This window comes from Capra hircus, chromosome 14, assembly GCF_001704415.2.
Source record: "Capra hircus breed San Clemente chromosome 14, ASM170441v1, whole genome shotgun sequence".
Lineage (NCBI taxonomy): Eukaryota > Metazoa > Chordata > Mammalia > Artiodactyla > Bovidae > Capra > Capra hircus.
In genome coordinates, this window is record NC_030821.1 from 3,678,577 (window position 1) to 3,693,919 (window position 15,343).

At 44.7% G+C, this 15,343-nt stretch overlaps 1 protein-coding gene across 4 annotated transcripts in view; it reads left to right on the plus strand.

The window, feature by feature from the left end:
- The window catches only part of RALYL (RALY RNA binding protein-like), an 817,853-nt gene continuing 804,347 nt past the window's right edge, over positions 1,838-15,343 (plus strand). Inside the window, exon 1 of one of the 4 annotated variants that reach the window (XM_013969344.2) lies at positions 1,838-1,993. The gene's annotated coding sequence lies outside the window, so the exon portion shown is untranslated. Of the gene's footprint in view, positions 2,906-2,930; positions 3,193-15,343 lie in introns of those variants that run through there. The other 3 variants (XM_005689272.2, XM_018058166.1, XM_018058167.1) reach the window with 3 other exon arrangements.

Here is a 15,343-nt window from a genome sequence, read left to right on the forward strand (position 1 = left end):
GGGCTTAATGGCAGAAAAGAACTAATTCATGACTCAGAGAAGAAAAAGCCCACATTTGGAGAGATCTTTTTTGTTTTGTTTTTAAAAGAAGCCCAGTGTATTTTGCACATGAAAAGCACAGTGTTTGTTCTATACGATCCAGCTTAAAAATCCTGCCATTTCTGAATATAACTTAACAGGGCTTCCAGAACTACCAGGTCCATTTTGAAGGATTCATCTTTCTCAGCCAGTATTTCTAATCAGCAACTCTCACTTTAAAGTAGGGATAATAAGTCGGGGTAGAGTTGGCAACTCATCAAAATAAATATTTAATGATATCTTAATGGTTATTTTGTTTCTTTTTTTGAAATTGTGGATTCACCCTTCATTTGGCCGATGAGTTCTGAACCAGAATGCTTGAGGAATACTTCTTGCTGCTGAAGCTCTCTGCCCTAGATGTGTACTTAATTTTCAGAACTGTCCAGGTTAGATTATCTCCGATGGAGGCGTTTTATCTGAACCGTCATCACTGGAAGCACCGAGATACAGATCAGGGGCAGCAGCCTGTAAGCTGCAGAAGTGTGTTAATTGCTCCTCAAACAGAGTGGTGCCGATTAACGCCACACAACCCAGATCCAAAGCAACACGGGGGAACGGTCCTGATATTACTAGTGCACAAATATGAAGGAAAAAAAAAAAAAGATATCTTCCCGTGCCCAGAAAACTGATTCTTGAACAGGCAGCAAGAGCAGATGCTCAGTGCATCCAGCGATTGGCCGATGGGATCTTTGTTCAGGCGACAGGCTTCCTAAAGCCAGGAGCAGGTGGAGAAATCCCCGCGTCGCCCTCACCTTCACGATCCACGGCTCGGCCACCTGGGCTCCGGCGGGGTGCGCCGCCACCGCCAGGTCCTCTCTCCGCCGAGACTCCCCCCCTTCCCGGGGACCCGTGACCCGGGCTCTCCGCTCTCCCCCGCGCGGCCCCTGGGACTTCCAGCTCCGGCCCGCAACTTGGGCAGGAGTCGGGCCGGGGCCTCTGCCTCCGGGCAGGACCTCCCCCGGGCGCCGGGAGGCGCGCGCGCGCGCTACGAGGCCGACCATGCCCGGTCCCCGAGCTAACGGACGATCAGGACCCCCGCCCGCGGGAAGAAACCCGGGGCCCGGCTGCCTATCGCGGAGATTTCGTTTCGTCTTTCCAACTGTCGGCTTGCCTGGTCGGAGAGATGCCCTGCGCGCTGCTGGCAGTCAAGGCCCCTGACAACGCCCCCCGGTAGCGCGCCGAGCCAGGCTCCCCGAGATCCGCGAGGGGGGCGCGCAGATCCGGGGGGCGGGTGGGGAACCGCAGAGGCGAGGGCCGCTGGGGAGGGATCGGGCGAGAAATCGAGGGGTGCGGGGGGGCGCGCAGTGGGTGCGTTCGATCGCGCGTTCACAGTGAAACTTCTGGAGAGAGAGGGTTGGCATCTGTCCGCAGGTGACCACCGTGGCGTGGAAAACAAGAGGCGAACAGGGGGAAGTGGCGAGCGACAACAAGTTGGAGGTGGGCGGCAAGTTGGTGGCTTCCTCCGAGGCGTGCGATCGGCGACCCCCAGCTGCTCCAGGGCGCGCGCTCCCCCCCGTGGGCGGCGGTGCCCGGGCCTCGCTAGCCGCCGCCGGCCCCGCGCGGCGCCCCCTCTCGCCCGCCCTGCGTGTGCGTGTGCGTGTGCCCAGCGCCCGCGTGAGCGGCACCTGCTCGTCCGGGCTCACAGCGGAGCCGCCTCGCCGGGAGCTGCCGCTCGCGGGCGCCGGGCTCCGCGCTCCCAGCCGCCACCGCCGCCGCCGCCGGAGTGGGGCTCGGCGGGCCCCCCCACTTGGCAGCCCGGGTCCCCCCCGGCCGTGCCTGCGAGTCAGCCCGGCTCCGAGTCACGTGTCAGTGCCCGAGGCAGAGACAGAGAAACACGCGCTTCAGTCCTTCTTCCACCGCCATACTGTATTTTATCCTAAATCTCATTTTTATTCCAACATTTTACTCCCGCTCGGTGAGTACCTTCTCAGTGGCATTCTTGTCCTCTTCTTCTTTTTTATTTTTATTTTTGTCCCCCCTTTGTTTTTGTTTTTTTGTTTTTTGTTTTTTTCTTCTTTTTTTTTTCTCCACTTCTTTGATTATTGTTTGCATTTGGGAAAGCTGGAGGAGCATGGTTTTGAGCCTTTTCCTGAATCCAAGTTTTTCTAGCATGCGACGGTTCTGTAGACGAGGCGCTGCGTCTGGGAGTCCGCGGCGACCGTGCCCGCGAGGAGCGACTCCCAAGTCCAGCAAAATGTGCAACTGGTTCGAAGGAAAAAGAGATGTGAAGTATGGTGCCTATTTTTCCCCCCTTTGTAAAAATAAAAAATCATGTTTCTAACTCTTTTTTTTTTTGCATACTCTTTTTCTGATAAGATTTTTGTATAGGTGGGATCTTGCGGCAGTGTTCACAAGTTTGTGGTTTTGCTATACGAATACAAACCACTGAGCAAAGACATGAATTTTCTTAATTTTTTTTTTGTGTGTGTGTGTGCTCTTTTTTGGAAGCCGGGGAGAACAAATTCGTTTTTGTTTTTGTTTTTTTTCCCCCTACTTGTTTTTGATACCCATTGATAACATGAAACTTTTCTTGCAGCTTGTTCCTGGGATTATTTTTAAGCAAATACTTTTTTTTTTCTCCTTTAAATTAAGTGTGACTTTTGCACATCTTCCTTTTTTTAAAAAAACAAAAACCCAAGATCATTTTATGAAAGATATCCTGATATCTATATCTATATTATCCCTTCTTCCTCCCTCTTTCCTCCCTGTAAATCTATTTTCAAATGATGGCAGTGGAAGGTTTTTCTGGAAAAAAAAAATGAAGTGCGGTTTGGTTTCCTTGTCAACGGAAGATGAAGTGAACAGCTGAGCAGCTCGCACAGAGCAGGTACTTGGTCCCTTTGGAGGCGTTTCCCGGGTTTGCAATGGCAACTCTGGTCCTGGCAAAGGAACGTGTGTGTGTGTGTGTGTGTGTGTGTGTGTGTGTGTGTGCGTGCGCTCGTGTGTGCGCGCTCGCGGCCCCGGGCAGCGTCCGAGCCCGCGGCGGGGAAGCCGCGCTGGGAGCCGGGGGAAGCCCGGGTCCGTGCCCGGCCTGGGCTGCTTCTGAATGAGCGTGAAACGCCGCCCCTCGGTCGGCGGGAGGCGTCTGCGCCCCGGGCGGCGCCGGGCGGCCGGGTAAGTTCTCTGAGGGCCACTTGCGGAGCCGGAGGGGCGCGGGGCGCGGGCGCGGGCCGGGCCGGGGGCGCCCGGGAGACCGCGGGCAGCAGCGGCCGGGCCGCGTCCTCCGGAGGCGCCGGCTTCTGGCCGAGGGCCCGGGCCCCGACCTCTCCAGATCCCGGGGGTGGCTCCCGATGGCGCGGCGCCCGCTGCTCCTCTGCCCTGAGTCAACAACGCACTCGGTTTCCCCCTGCCTTTCTGCCGTTTGCTTTCCTCCGCGGCGGTGTCTTTGGCGCTTTTCTTTCCCCGTGGTGTTTGTTGCTCTGGGTTTAAGTGCCTGGCGTCTTCCAAGGTGGAGGAGATCGCTACTTCCCGTGATGGGCAGTTGGGTTTCGTGTTGTGGATGAAAGCGCCAGTTTGCATGAATGAGGCTACACCCATAGGACGGAGTGTTAAAGGGACAATGTATTGTCTCTCTTTTTAACCACCTGATGGTGGTCGCAACGGGTTTCCCCTGAGAGCCTGGCACAGGGCAGGGCTTGGGATTTGTGATGGTGGTGATAGGTTCCGTTGTGTTGGTGGCATTGCACAGAACTCAGTGTTGAGTGTGTTCTCTGGAGTTTATATTTTATGGTCGTCGTGTTCGGTTCCAGGGGAGATGTACCATGGTTGCTAATAAAAAGCTTTCTCTGTACTTAACACAGTGACAGAATCTGTTGGAAAACTTGCTGTCCAAACAAATTTTGTGTTACACTTTAAATCTTAAATTCTGGAGGCCATTATTTAAATGATTTGATTCTGGAGTGTAGAGCTTGGATTCTGTTAAAATAAATATAAGGCGAGTGGAATAATTTACTTCTCAGATTAAGTTTTCTCCCAGGTTATCTATAGGCATAAAAACTAAATCCAACATACAGAAGAGCCCATAACAACATGTTAATGACATACGCTATGGCTTTTTTTAGGCAAATATTGAAGTCTCTAAGCTCAGTTTATGGAATGAAGTTTTATGCCTGTGTTTCTTTACTCTTTGTGGTGACGGAGGAGGGCAAGTCATCATTTATCTGTAGCAGGTTAAAAATCATCGGAATATCTAGAAAGCTATATACTTTTTAAAATTCACAATGCATTGTCCCATTTCAGAGATCTTTGAATGAGCAATGTGTGTTACTCTTGTATGTAGGGTAGCTTTTCTCTGTTAAGAAAGTCCTGTTGCATTTATATAAGGAAGATAGTTTATGTCCAGTGTGTGGACCTCCAGACTTGATATTCTGAAAGGCATAGTTCTAAGATTTGACACAAACATTGTGTAATAAAGCTTTAAGTTTTAATTTTTTTGGTTGTGGTAAGCATGCTACTAAAACATAGTCTTTCATGTGGTTTAAACAGGGAGCAAATCATTTAAAATGCCACTTGCAACATTCTCTGTTTCTAAAATCACTTTCATCATAATAATGTATTATGTAAGTAGAAATGCTCATTTATGTAAAAATGCAAGACAATGCATGTGTATGACATTTCTTTGTAGGTTGTGTGCACTGTAGGTCATGTAGTTCTTTTAGAAGAGAGAAACAGTGAATGAGAAAAAAAGCTTGAGTAATCAAACCGTAATTTTCATTAAGAGGATCACTTGTGCCCTAAGGTGGGGTAATTGTATCTAAGGCTGGAACAGAATGCAGACCTCACTGTGTGATATTTCCAAATGAGATTGAAACCCTAATGGGATGGAAGATATTCATAAGGTTTCAAGTGAGAACAGATATGTAGTTGTGCTTTGAATTCTGTAAATAAAGATCATGCTAAGAGCCTTTAGCCATATTAGCTTTTCATTAAATATTGCTTGTTCATTATACGACATACTTATGTTAAATTTCTATTATGCTGAAATTTTGAAATTTCCTCCTCCATAAATTATGCTGGGGATTCTACAACTCCGTGTTCTGGTTTAAAATCTTGGAATATGGCTTCCAAGATTTAGCACCGCCTACTGGTTTCTCATGGAAAAATAATATTCTTTTTTTTAGGATTAGTATTTAACTTTTATTATTGAAATTATTTTTCACTGTGGGAAGACATTGTTTTTCACTGTTTTATTTTTATTTTTTACTTTTCAATATTGTATTGTTTTGCCATACATCAACATGAATCCACCACGGGTGTACACGTGTTGCCAATCCTGAAGCCCCCTCCCACCTCCCTCCCCATACCATCCCTCTGGGTCATCCCAGCAGCAAGCAACCCACTCTGATTCTGGTTAACTTAATCATGCAGGTTACTTTTAACTGCATTTTGCTGCAAGAGAGAGGGTTTGGAGTGAAGGTGAGGATGAGGGAAAGAAGACACATCCATTTGAAGTGGCTGCTGGACCACTAACTGACTTCAAGTATTGTATTACCTGAATGTGACAAATAAATAAATCACACATTTAAAGCAGCCTTCTACATGTTCTAGCGGATGCCAAAATTTGGACATTTTGAAAATCCTGGATTACTGCATTAACTTTACATTGGGACATTTATATGTCCCACTCTTGAACATTGTAGAGAAAGAAAACCCTAGTTGGAGTTCTATCTTGAGTGTGTGGTCTGTCCAAGAATCTTTAAATGAAGAAATGTTTAATCATAAAAAAATGTTTCATAATTTTTTCCTACATGATTATAAGCTAGCAAGGAACATGCTAATATTTTTCTCAGTGTGGATGAAGCAGCCACACTGTGACGCTGGTATGTATAAGGGGCAAAGGTTTCAAACACATATGTATAAAGGCACTGCTTTAACTACAAAAGATATATTGCTTTGAAAAAAAAGATAGTTTATTTTTTCTAATTGTAATGAAAGGTTAGTGGTTAAAAGAGCTACCAAACTTGTGCAAACCGACGATGCCATCAGAAGGTGAAAATAAGGGGACACAAAAATAATGTACTACATCTGACATATGAAAAAATGATATTTTCCTACCTGGAACAACCACGTGCTATATGGATAACTGTTTCTTAACTAGAACAGTTTTAAAGCAGCTTTTTAAAAAAGAAGTTAGTGAGTAGAGTGTGGAGAAGCTTCCTGTGTCTGAAAGCATTTGACTGGAGCAGGAGTGTGGTCATGCTTTGCTCGCTGTTTACGATACTGTAAGCAACTAATTACGTGGCACATCACACCAAATACTACGCTGGGAGTAGAAGAGACGCGAAGTCGGTGTTCAGAACGGTTTGCATGCTGAAAAGGAAATATTTGCTTACAATTTAATTTTTTCTCCTCTCTGACTTTTGAAAATTTTATTTTTTAAATGTAATTAGCTGTGCCTTAAATGAAATAACAGCTGTTTTCATTACTTCTTTTATCACGTTGTCACTAAGAACATTCTTTTTTGTGTATAAAAACCAAGGTAATGATGAAGTGTATTCTTCAAGCTGTCTATGGAGCTCTGGAAAGAAATTAAAATCTAATTTAAAAAATCCTTACTGGTCTGAGGGTGTTATTATTTTCTTATTGTTTCATTATTATTTGCTACTTCTAGTGACATGCACAAATACCTTTAAAATCCCATTTTCATAATTCAGTATGACTTTTTAATAAATTTCACTTATAGACAGTGGGCTAACAAACTTTCATATTAGTGACAACAAGGACAGTTAGTTTTACTGTGACGTGATTTTGAGGACAAGAATTATTGAAGAAAATGTAAGTAATAACTAGTTACATATTTCATCACTCTTCTTTTTATTATTATATTTTGGCAGGTAGGATGTGTACATCTAGCCCCTGCCAGCAGCTTTTAGTAGTCTTGCTTCTTCCTGAAGCTTTTTAGATTTTCAAGGAAATATTGGGGGGCATTCATTGTTTGTTGTGTTAGACTCACGTTAAAAAGCACACTGACATTGTGGGAAATGGATTTTGTGCTTTTCTAATTCTCCTATAAAATTAAAGGTCTTTCACTGGTGATGCAGTTATTCTGGGACTTCATTCTGGCAAACACAGAGTCATTGATTGCCCTTTTCTTTTCATTCCTAGACGGAGAGAGGCTAGTAGGAGAACCCCAGTTAATTTAGGATAAATGTCTTCTGGACTGTCTTTGGAGCCTGTGAGGCTGGGGTCAGTACTGCAGGATTTATTTTGGGGGCCATGTAGAAATCTAAATGGAGAAGAGAATTATAGCAGAAATCATGGGAACCCTACCCAGCTTTTCTGAAAAATGGAATGAAACGCATCATTATGTACCTTCATACTTAAGAAAAACTGGAGGTTTTATTTGCATCAGTATGTTTCATAAAATCACATCTGACACACCTATTTTTTTACCTTGCTTAGAATAAAGTAGTTGAATATTTTGTCTAAGTTTTAACAGTGGAAATTAATTGTGTTCCTACATCATCCATGTATTTAGACAAAATATTTATACGCATTTTGATAGCCATATGCTAAATTATAACAGGAGCAACATATTTTTGAGTCACTTTGGAAACTTAACAGACTGGAGTAGGGAAAGGCTATTTTTCATTAAATCAAGAGGAAAGGGAAAGAATAGTAGGACTGACACTTCCTGAGGTGCCTTCCTTTCCATGAGTAGGTGATGGCATCATTATTCTATATCTTGGGGGAAACTGAGGCTTGGAGGGATGGAATGTGCCCGAGTCTCCATAGGGAGTAAAGGGGCAAATGGTGGGAATGTCTGATTACCACTCCGCGGCCCTCCTTCTGTACAGGAATGCTCCGCTTGTGAAGATGGAATTCTCTTTGTCTGTTTCTTTTACTCAATGCAAAACAGCCACTGTGTGCGAGTTCTTGGTCCGTTATCTTAGATGGGTGTATCTTGGCGCGTTTTCACTACTGAGTGCTGCAGCCAGCAATCCCAGAAAATGGCACCATTTACAGAAAGACTCTTGCTGGTGCTGAAAGGGTCTTCAAGTGACCAGGCATCACACAGGTCAACAGGACCCTGGGGATTTTGAAGAGACCCCGTCCGTGGACATTGGTGGAAGGCACTCATGCCCTGCGGTCAGGACCGAATAGATGGCCCTGTGTCCACAGTGCTTTTGCTGAGGTTGTGGGCAAAGCACTCTGCAAATATTTAGCCCCAAATGTAGTCTCTCCTCTTGAAGCTTTTGTGGCGTGATGTGGAAGATTATCTTTTACACAGGGAAAACTGAAGAGCCGATTCCTTCACAACACAGCCAATCTATAAATATAGGCGTCTCTTCTGTCTACCAGCATCTCACGCTCAACATCATCTCCACCTCAGAATTTCACTGTGACACACATTTGAGTGTGACATTTCTCAAGCTCACTTTATCTGTTTGTTAATAACATAAAACACATACAACTGCAAGATGTTATTTTAGGGTACTGTTTTTAATTGCCTCTTCAGAGGTGTGAAAAAGGATTCCGTTATTAAACAATCTCCTTGGAGCTTGAAAGAAGTGAATATTTTTCAGTAGAGAATGGGAAACATAAACTATAGGGGAGGCAGTGTGAGTGAACACCATGAAATGGATTTCAGAGTCGATCAGTCGACACGTACACACTAGGTTTGGAGGCCAAGGTGTGGGAGCTATCAAAAGCTGCTTCTGAGTTTTAGAATCTGGACACCTTCAAAACCTGGAGCATGAAGCAAAGCAGAAGAAAATAGGAGCATCTAGAAGGGGGCCTGGTTTGCTTGGGGGTGGGAGAATGGTTCAGTTTTGGACATATCACTATTATGAAGTTCCAGTATTAACCTGGATAAAATGACTGATGTGCAATTGAAATTCAGACCTAGAGCTGGAAAATATACTGAAAGCTAGAAAAAGATGTTACAAGGTTATTGACATTAACATTTTAGGAGGCAAACATTTGGGAAACACCTGTGTTTTCCTGAGTGGATGTTAAGGAATTTGATTAAGGGCAGACAAAGAGAAAAAGGAAGATAGCCACTGAAGCTTAGGAGTGTGTGTGTGTGTGTGTGTGTGTGTGCGTGCGTGCGTGTGTGCGTGTGTGCGTGTGTGTGTGTGTGGTGGGTGGGTGGGTGTGTTGTTCAACAAGGCTAATGCTGTGTAGGCTTAGGAGTGTGTGTGTGTGTGTGTGTGTGTGTGGTGGGTGGGTGGGTGTGTTGTTCAACAAGGCTAAAGCTGGGTAGGCTTGAAGGAAGGTGAGACCTGTGAAAAAGGCCCTTGATCCTGTGATTAAAATCCATTACTTTTAAGAAGAAACTCAATGAATGGTACATATTAGACTTAAGTGAGAAAGCATGTCATGATTCTGGATATGGTGTGCCATACCACATCAGGAGGTCAGTTCCCAAGACTGCGTGAGTCACATTCTTGTGTGTGTGTGTGTGTGTGTGTGTGTGCGTTTGAAAATGTAACACGACTAAACAGGAAGATCGGGAAGAAAGTTATCCGCAACTAGGTAAACTGATTTTAAATTACATATAGAAGAAACTTTAAAAAGCGAGAGTAGCTAGGATAGCTCAGGAAAAGGAAGGTAAAGAGGGGTCTAAGCTGTCAGATATTGAAACCTACCACACATGCTTTTAAAGTAGGTTTACTAGCTGGCTCCTTAAAAGACTTCCAAGCAGTGTGTCCAGAAGCAGTGAACACACTCAGTGCAGAAATCATGGTTTCTAAACACCGTTTCCCATTCAAGGGGCCCAAACCGTCTGGAAACTTGGCCGGTTCTAAGTCTAGGCAGAAAAAGTACCGGATGAGCCCGACTTCTCTCGTTGTTCTGGGAAGTGAGGAAGTACCCGCAAACAAATAAGGCTGTGTGAGCCTGATGTGTTCATTGTAGTGGTTACCAGGAGCTAGCCTGAGGGCCTCTCAGTTGCCAAATTCAGATAAATCTGAGCATCAGTGGTTGTTGATTCCCAAAATATGTGAGTTTCTCAGTCCTGTCTGACTCTTTGCAACCCACGGACTGTAACCCACCAAGCTCCTCTGTCCATGGGGTTCTCCAGACAAGAATAGTGGAGTGAGTTGCCATTCCCTTCTCCAAGGGTCTTCCTGACTCAAGGATCAAACCCGGGTTCTGCATTGCAGTCAGATTCTTTGCCGTCTGAGCCACCTGGCAAGCCGCGATGTCAGGCAAAATTAGAAATTGGCCCCTGGACCGGGAGGGCAAGGAGAGACTGTAGAAAGAGGCAGACCACTCCAGCTTGGTGGGTGGCAGTTCTAATCATCAGGACGACTTAGGTGCAGGGCGTGTCTTTGGCAGCCACAAGGCAAGTCAGTTTCTGCATCTACCTGCCTACCAGGAGCTTAAAAGTTTGCTCACGTCTCCCCTGCTCTGAATGGCCATGAGACCTTTTGTAAACTGAATGGTGTAATGTGAACAAGCAGTCACCCTAGGACACGTCTTGCTAACAGCTACACAAAATAAGTTGAGATAAAGCACAGATGCTCTTAGACACAAGTGAAGGGGCTTACTGCTGAGATGCTGAGTGCGGTCCCTGGGGGAGGAGCTCGATGAGCCCCCTCTGCTCTGCCTCTGTAAAGGCTTGATGCAAAATAACGGGTGCTGTTTTTGCATCTTGCTTTTGTGCATAAAATGAAAACCCTCTTCGGATTTGTTTCAGTTTGTGAAAATAGGTACTAACGCAGGTCTTTAGTAAAAGCAAAGTGGGAGATCCCTGTATAGAAGCCTTCATGGGGTTCAGTCACCTCTCCTTCGGTCAGGATATTCTCAACAACGCATGGCTCTCTCAAGACTGAGGCCTGAAGGGGCTGAATATACATCCCAAGGACAGCAGAGGGGACAGGAAGCCTCTGACTGTTTGGGCCCCACTGTAGGGTCATCCAGAGGTCACATGCTCTCAGTGAGCTCCTGCGACAAGAGTGACTGTAACAGACAGCACACGGTTGAAGAAAGTCCATGGGTCCGTTGTCGTAGTGTAAGTTAAAAAATTAATAAAAAGCGATTCTGACAATAACTAATGCCCTCAGTGATCTCCTCCAGCAAGAGTGACTGTAACAGATAGTACAACATCGAAGAGAGACCATGAGTCCACTGTGATAGTCTAAATTAAAAATAATAATAATAATAAATGATTCTGACAACAATTAAATTGAAATAAATGGTTAGCCTGCTTTTTAGGAGGAACTCTTGTGTAGTTGATGAAAGACAGCTCTTCTTTCCAAAATATGGAAGTTAGTATGTCCAGCAAATGGTAGAATGAGAAAATTACTGTTTATAACTCCCAGTGAAATGAATGATTCAGGCAAAAATCATCAACAGCTGCTAAAACCATTAGTTACAAATATTTTGAGGAATAATGTGTCCTCTTTCTACTCAAGATTACTTTTAAAAAAAAATTTTACTTATTTATTAATTTTTTGTTCTCAGGATCTTCCTTGCTACACGCAGGCTTTCTCTAGTTGTGGAGAGAGGGGCTCCTCTTTTTGAGGTTCTGGGCTTCTCATTATAGAGGCTCCTCTTGATGCAGAGTTTGGGCTGGAGAGCCCACTGGCTTCACTAGCTGTATTGGACAGACTTAGTTGCTCTGTGGCGTGTGGTCCCCTGCAATTGCAGCTGGATTGTTCAATGCTGGACCACTAGGGAAGTCCAAGTATTACCTCTTAGTTGTATCTGGCATCCGCCTTCTTAAGCAGCTGCGCAATCAAACCTGGGCATCGCTAGTAGACAGCCCGGCGCCATGAGCCTCGGAGGGATGCAGTCTGAAGTCTTCATTGTCATTTGTGAGATATTGTTGACGCAGTGCTGGAGCTGAATCTAAAACCTGTCTTGACAGAGGATGAGCACCAACTTGATGGACATGAGTTTGAGCAAGCTCTGGGAGGTGGTGAAGGACAGGGAGGCCTGGTGTGCTGCAGTCCATGGGGTTATAAAGAGTCGGACACGACTGAGCGACTGAACAGAACAGAAAACCTGTTTAGACTTAGTTTCTAATTTACAGAGAAATATAAGGAAAGTAGATCCTGTTAAACTGAATGAGGAAACACACAAATTCACGGGGTGTAGTACTTTTTATGGACGATACCAGACGGGTGACCTAGTCTTTTCAAAAGACATTGCCATTGTGGGGAGAGTTTTCTAGACTAAAAGAGACTAAAGACATCCAAATACAGTTTTTGGAGATTTATTTGATTTTTTTTTTTACATAAGCCTGCAAAAGATCAAGTAAAGAATCCGCCTGCAACGTAGGAGACCCTGGTTTGATTCCTGGGTCAGGAAGATCCCCTGGAGAAGGGACAGGCTACCCACTCCAGTATTCTTGGGCTTCCCTTGTGGCTCAGCTGGTAAAGAATCTGCCTGTAATGTGGGATACCTGGGTTCAATCCCTGGGTTGGAAAGATCCCCTGGAGAAGGGAAAGGCTCCCCACTCCAGCATTCTGGCCTGGAGAATTCCAGGGACTGTGTAGTCCATGGAGTTGCAAAGAGTTGGACACGACTAAGCGGCTTTCACTTCACAGAAGATCAAAATTGGGTTGGATTGGGAAAATTTGCCCATGGGCTAGCTAATAAGTGATATTAGGAGATGCATGCTGAATGACTTAGGGATAAATGCTGTGATGTCTGTGGCCCAATTTCATGAGTCATGGTAAAATGCATATGTGTGCAGGTGTGTGTGTGTGTGTGTGTGTGTGTGTGTGTGTGTGTAAAACATCATTTGTTAATAATTTTTGAACCCAGAAAGTGACTATGTAGGTTTTATTGTATTATTTTTTCAGACTGAATATTTTCAGTAAAAGTGTTGAAAAGTCTGTTAGTTGCCATTGAGAAAAAAATGTGAATATTAGGGTTAAATAGAAGCAGAAATCCAGATCTATTTCATGTCCCGTGGGGCCTTTGAAGATATGAGACAAGAAGTAAATTTAGTTCACGTCAATTGTAGAAATGAAATATTATTCAAGGGAGTAATATTATTGGTGTGTGTGCTTGGCATGCTGTGGTCCATGGGGTTGTGAAGGGTCGGATATGACTTGGTGCCTGAACAACACTATTGTTGGACAAAAGATGTATTTTAAAGCTATAATAAAGGAAATATGCATGTGGATTAATTTCTTCCAGAATGGAATCTCCTTAGCTAGAAGAGATAGAGGTATTCGGGGGTGGAAATAATTTTCAGGGGCGAATTTCGAGATGTTCTAAGAAGGTTGGTTTGATCAGTGGTAGCAGAAGAAGACTGGTCACATCTTAGAAGGAAGGAAATTGGATCAGTTCGTTTGTCAGCTAAACGCATTGTTTATTCAGCCCTGTCCTGGAGCATGGAGACTCGGGGGTAAGTAAGACTAGTTAAGGGCCCTGTCTGCAGGGAGCTTACCATCTGATGATTAGGTTCCTCAGATATACTCAAGGTGGTAGGTTGAAATTAACTAGCATGAGGGTAAGAATTTAGGGAATGTAGCAGAGAATATTCCGAAGCTCCATAAAAAGACTCTACAGCCATGGGGAGGAACTTGGCAAAATTAACACTTTGTTGTTACTAGTTGGCACAATTGCACCACTCTCTCTGGCAATAGAAAATGTCATCTGAATGGGTCAAGCCAACAGTGACGTTTTCCTTAAGGATGCTAGCAAGGCCTGCGTGATGCAAAACGAAGAGCTGTGCTTTCTAGATGTCGTGTGTATTTCATGTCACAGCGATCATAAATCTAGGCTGGGGAAGGAGATGAGGAGACAAGAACAGAGAAGATTAGAGAGCCTGAAGGTCAAGCTGTAGACCAATTGTGGTAGGTTCACTGGTTCTAACAGGACAAAAGAGGTGTAAGCATGGATGGTTTTGATCAGAGGAGAATGTTGTATTTCCAGGTTGTGAAAGTGGAGCAGAGTCACATGAAGTGAACACGTTTCAAAGTTTTGGAAGGCACGCAGTTGGCAGGCAGATGCTGCTGAGGTTGAAAAGTTGAGAAGCGTTGTGAGAAAAAGCTGAGTGTTGAAGGGGTAATTTTTAACACTTTTAAAAAATTCATAAGGGGATGACAGGGAAGAAAGTGAAAAGCAAGACTGAAGCGTGTGCTAAAAGAGTCAGTGACATTCCTGGAGGCTTCTGATCAAGTGATTCCATAAAGGAATTTCTGTTTTCTTTTGTGATTGCTGAGATTTTAGTCTTGGAACATTTTGAGGAGAGATGTAGATAAATTGTGTGTGTGTGTGTGTTTAGCTTGTTTGCGTTTGATTAGATTTTTAGATAATATAGAAATAAATTCTGCAACCAAAAGATGGTTGCGGAAAAAATGGATACTGCAACCAAAAGTTCAGTGTTACAAGGATGTCCCTGATCAAAACCAGAGAAATAAATACAGGCTACTACAGTTCAGTGCTTTCTAAACAAAGCAGCAGATGATTCCTGTTGAAAAGAACGTTACGTAGTGTCTGTCTGTTATTATACTTTGGAGCCCAGTTCACACTTGCCTGCTTTTAATGAGGAGTCCAGTTAGCAGGTGGGTAGACTGCGGCTGTTGCTATTGCCAGGTCAGCGGCTGCAGCTGCTACTGCCTCAGTTCCGTTGTTAGATCATCCCTCCTGGGCCAGTCTGATGGCTCAATGCTTAGTCCTATTGTGCCTCATCTTTGTAACACACTGGAGGAATTTATCATTGTCCTAGATAGCAATATCGGGAGGAAACTGAGGATCAGACAGGTGTCTTGTCAGATGCCTCAGAGCTATCACATTGCTGAGTAGAGACCTGAAACCCCAGACTTTTGGGCTCCAAAACTTGACAGCCCACTCCAGTATTCTTGCTTGGAGAATTCCACGGACAGAGGAGCCCTGGTGGGCTACAGTCCATGAGGTCACAAAGAATAATTTGAGTTACACCCCTGTGCCTTATTTAAAACATACAGGAAAAGAGATACTTTGATGTGTACATGGATAGATCAGTGACATTTTGTCATAGACACACAACAGCTCCCTGTGTATGGAAGATTTAAAAACACACAGTGCTTTTGGTTAGAACTGTGCTGCTAGGGATCCCTGGTGGCTCAGACGGTAAAGCGTCTGCCTGGAATGCAGGAGACCCGGGTTCAATCCCTGGGTCAGGAAGATCCCCTGGAGAAGGAAATGGCAACCCACTCCAGTACACTTGCCTGGAGAATCCCATGGGCGGAGGAGCCTGGTGGGCTACAGTCCACGGGTTTGCAAAGAGTCAGACACGACTGAGCGACTTCACTTACTCATATATGTTCCAATTCTTGTCTTCGCAGAGTTTCATGTAGTTTTTCGCTCTAGGCATAATTAG